This window comes from Triticum urartu, chromosome 3 (genome assembly GCF_003073215.2).
Source record: "Triticum urartu cultivar G1812 chromosome 3, Tu2.1, whole genome shotgun sequence".
NCBI classification, from domain to species: domain Eukaryota; kingdom Viridiplantae; phylum Streptophyta; class Magnoliopsida; order Poales; family Poaceae; genus Triticum; species Triticum urartu.
This window is the reverse complement of record NC_053024.1, coordinates 81,093,793-81,098,172: the sequence shown is the minus strand read 5'-3', so window position 1 is coordinate 81,098,172 and position 4,380 is coordinate 81,093,793. Positions and strand designations below refer to the sequence as shown.

Here is a 4,380-nt window from a genome sequence, read left to right as displayed (position 1 = left end):
CTTCTGAATCACTTGTCTTCAGTTTTGTTCATAGTTTATCATTGAATCACTCAACTCATGCCTTGTTTGCTTCTGGTTTATGCATGATTGCAGCAACTCTATAGAGTTCTAGACGAGCACAAGGCCAGAGCCGACGTTGTCTTGCTTGCAGCTGCGAAGAAGAAAGCTCGTCAGTTGTAGTACGAGGTGCGTTGCGTTGCCGTCTCGTAGTACTACCACATCTACCTGCAACAAAAGATGACCAAAACTCAAGCGCAGAAGCAATGACTTACCTTGAATAGGGAGCAGTTCATGATGGTAACTATTACTAACTTTTCATTGTTTCAAGCAGTCAACTATATGTTTCATGCTCACATGTCATGCTTCCAAAATTTGCATAGGTTGTTCCTCATTGGTGCTATGGAAGGCATGACGGATGGGCGAGTTTGGTGGATAGGTGGCTTGGCGATGATGCAGAGTTTGCTGCCAAGAGCATCAAGGCCCGGGCTAACCGTGGAAAAGACGGGACACACTGCCAAGGAAACAGGAACCACTGGGGCTTCAAGGCCATGAAGGTATATCTATATGCATGATGCATTTTTGTTCTTCTTTACCGTCATGTTCTTATGTATGGCTAACTTCTGTTTGACGTTGTAGGAGGACAAGTTGAAGAGGCCGCTCTCAGACATTGAGTCGTGGAAGCTGGCCCGCGAGCGGAGTCATCCCAAGGAGGGTGAGAGCCAGTACTATGGCAAGACCGAGGAGCACCTGGAGTCTTACACTCAGCACTATCAGAAGTTGCATCCGGATGTTCCTGTTCCTGAGGTCGCCCAATCTCAGATCGACGACACGGCGGTGATGGCCATCCAGGGGAAGTCACATGGCCGAAATCCGTGTTTCGATGGCTTGATCACTCCTTCGATCTCGTACACACGGCTTCGGTCTACCAACCCGAGCCAGTTAGAGAGTACGGGGTGTTCACAGACTCCCTTAGCCCGCCAGCATGCTGTAAGTACTTCCCCTTTATCTTTTTCTCTCTAGCATTCTCAGTTCATTTTCAGCATTGCTCACTTAGAAACAACCTAAATTATGTAGGCATATAAGGCCTTTGTCGAGCATAGGAATCTCGAGGTGCGAGAGTACTTGCAACGAGTGAAGGCAAATGATGATTACAACCGTCAGATGATGGCGGTTAGTTTTTCCCTCTTAGAACCAAGCTAAATTTTTGCACTTTCATTCCTTCTGACCTTCTAGTTGGCTTGTTTAACTAACATCCAGGCTATGTTGGCGTCTTGGAGTAACCGCACGGATCCACCACAAATGGGACCCCCACCACCACCTGCGGGAGAATCCCCACACGTGCCCACGTTCGATGAATGGGTGGCACTAGGCAGTGATAGTCCGGTTAGTACATTTGCCTAACTACTGACAAACTAGTTCTCGTTCATTCAACACTATCATATCGTATTTACCGTTAGAATCTTCTCTCAAACATGTAGGGGACCGGTGGCTCGACTCCTGCTCCGTCGACCCCAGTCACTATGATCTTCCAGAGTGATGGTGGTCGCGGTGGCGGTTTTGGTGGAGGTGGTCTTAGCGGTGGTGCTTTTATTGGAGGTGGTCTTGGTGGTCGTGCTTTTGGCGGAGGTGGTCTTGGTGGTGGTGGTTTTGGCGGAGGTGGTCTTGTTTGATGTCGATGATGATTCCGTGCATGTGGCCGTCGTGCCATGCCTTTCATGTTCCTACTTTTATTATGTTCCATGTCTTGCACTAGTTTTATGTTCATGAACTTTCGCCGGTGATGATCTTTAGATGATGATGATGAACTTGAGTATGTTTAGATGATGATGATGAACTTGAGTATGTTTAGATGACAAACTGTCATATTTCTGCATAATTCTATATTATTCTGCTTTGAAATGCTGTCAAATGAATTGAAAAAGAGAAAATAGAGAAAATAAAAAATAAAAAAAATATGCCTACGGCAAACCCGTCGGCATATATAAGCCCAGGAGATACCAGGACGCGCCATGTGGCAGAGATATGCCGACGGCAAAGCCGTCGGCATAGTTTTCAGTCTATGCCGACGGCTTTGCTGTAGGCATATCTCTGCCACCAGGAGAAACCAGGGGCCGACACATGGCAGAACTATGCCTATGGCAAAGCCGTCGGCATAGATTTTGTCTATGCCTACGGCTTTGCCGTAGGCATAGACCTTCCACCAGGAGGCACCACGGGATGCCACGTGGCACTGATATGCCGATGGCTGCCGTCGGCATAGGCATACCTCTGCCACATGGCATTCCATGATTCGTCCGCGCTTTTGATGGCGTCGTCCGTTGCCGTCAGATGAAAAACAGTGTCGACGGCTATACTATGCCGACGGCTGACGCCGGGCCGTCGGCATAGGCCCCTATGCCGACGGCTATACTACGCCGAAGGTCTGCCAAGACTACGCTGACGTGATCTACGCCGACGGGTCTATGCCAACGGCAGCCGTAGGCATAGATCTATGCCGACGGCCCTGGGCCGTAGGCATAGTCCGCGAGTCCGGTAGTGAAAAATGTCGGCCCGGTTCGAGGGGCTCGAGTCCTATCATGTGGCTCGAGAAAGTAATCAAACAGCGGACGTTCTTGCTCGTATCAGTGCTAAGCGCGACCCCGTCCCACCTAATATCTTTCTGGAAAGGCTTTTTAAGCCATCCGTGGTGTGGCAGGGGAAAACGGCGACACTAGTCTGGATCCAAACATGACCCCTGATTCTGAAAACACCAACATCATTGGAGGCTCAGCCACCAAAATAACACCGTCGGCACATCTCATCATGGCAGTCATTGCCCCATGGACCGAACCCTTCTTGGCCTACCTTAACAGGAAGGAGCTTCCTGAGGACCAGAATGACGCCCGCCGCATTGTCCGACGTTCGAAGGCCTACAAGGTTCATGACGAAGATCTCTATAAGAAAAGCTCTACCGAAGTCCTTCAAAGATGTATCTCCGAGGAGGAGGGGGCAGCTCCTGGCTGAGATTTATGTCGGTCTCGGCGGGCACCACGCTGTAGCTCGAGCCCTTGTTAGCAAGGCCTTCCGTACAGGGTTCTATTGGCCGATGGCCCGAGCGGATGCATTGGACCTTGTCCAACGTTGCGTTGGATGCCAACTCTTCGCCAACCAAAGCCATATCCCCCCACTGCCTTACAAACAATCCCCATCACTTGGCCTTTTGCGGTCTGGGGACTCGATATGTTCAGACCCTGAGGGAGTCCTGGATTAGGGAGTCTCCGGACGGCCGGACTATATCCTTTGGCCGGACTGTTGGAGTATGAAGATACAAGATTGAAGACTTCGTCTCATGTCCGGATGGGACTCTACTTGGCGTGGAAGGCAAGCTAGGCAATACGGATATGTATATCTCCTCCTTTGTAACCGACCTTGTGTAACCCTAGCCCCCTCTGGTGTCTATATAAACCGGAGGGTTTTAGTCCGTAGGACAACATACAATCATACCATAGGCTAGCTTCTAGGGTTTAGCCTCTCCGATCTCGTGGTAGATCAACTCTTGTAATACTCATATCATCAAGAATAAAATCAAGCAGGAGGTAGGGTTTTACCTCCATCAAGAGGGCCCGAACCTGGGTAAAACATCGTGTTCCATGCCTCCTGTTACCATCCTCCTTAGATGCACAGTTCGGGACACCCTACCCGAGATCCGCCGGTTTTGACACCGACATTGGTGCTTTCATTGAGAGTTCCTCTGTGTCGTCGCCATTAGGCTTGATGGCTCCTACGATCATCGATAGCGATGCAGTCCAGAGTGAGACTTTTCTCCTCGGACAGATCTTTGTGTTCGGCGGCTTCGCACTGCGGGCCAACTCGCTTGGCCATCTGGAGCAGATCGAAAGTTACGCCCCTGGCCACCAGGTTAGGTTTGGAAGCTTAAACTACACGGCCGATATCCGCGGAGACTTGATCTTCGACGGATTCGAGCCCCTGCCTTGTGCGCCACGCGGTCACGATGAGTACGATTTAACTCTACCATTGGACCGTATTCAGGAGATCGCACCGGCAGCCGCTCTGAGCCTCAATTCGGAGCCAGTTGCGCCATCCATGGATGGGTGGATAGACCCCGTCACGGAGGCAGTATCCTCAGCGGCGATCGAGCCGAATATCGACCTTACCCTTCACGAGAGTCGTGTTGCCAAACTGCCAGATCCTTCTCCGGGCACGGACTCTGAACCTCCCGTGCCCATTCTTGTCGAATCCGATTGGGCGCCGATCATGGAGTTTACCTCCGCGGATATTTTTCAGCACTTGCCCTTTGGCGACATACTGAACTCATTAAGGTCTCTCTCCTTGTCAGGAGGATCCTGGCCGAACCACGTCCGGCAGGATTTGGATGCGGAT

General features: G+C 50.7%; 1 long non-coding RNA gene across 1 annotated transcript; it reads left to right on the top strand.

The window, feature by feature from the left end:
• Nucleotides 1-949: 949 nt before the first annotated feature.
• Nucleotides 950-1,488, top strand: LOC125548023. The gene is made up of 3 exons (XR_007300878.1): nt 950-987; nt 1,075-1,170; nt 1,258-1,488. It is a non-coding gene; the product is annotated as an uncharacterized LOC125548023 (long non-coding RNA).
• The last annotated feature ends 2,892 nt before the right edge of the window (nt 1,489-4,380 follow it).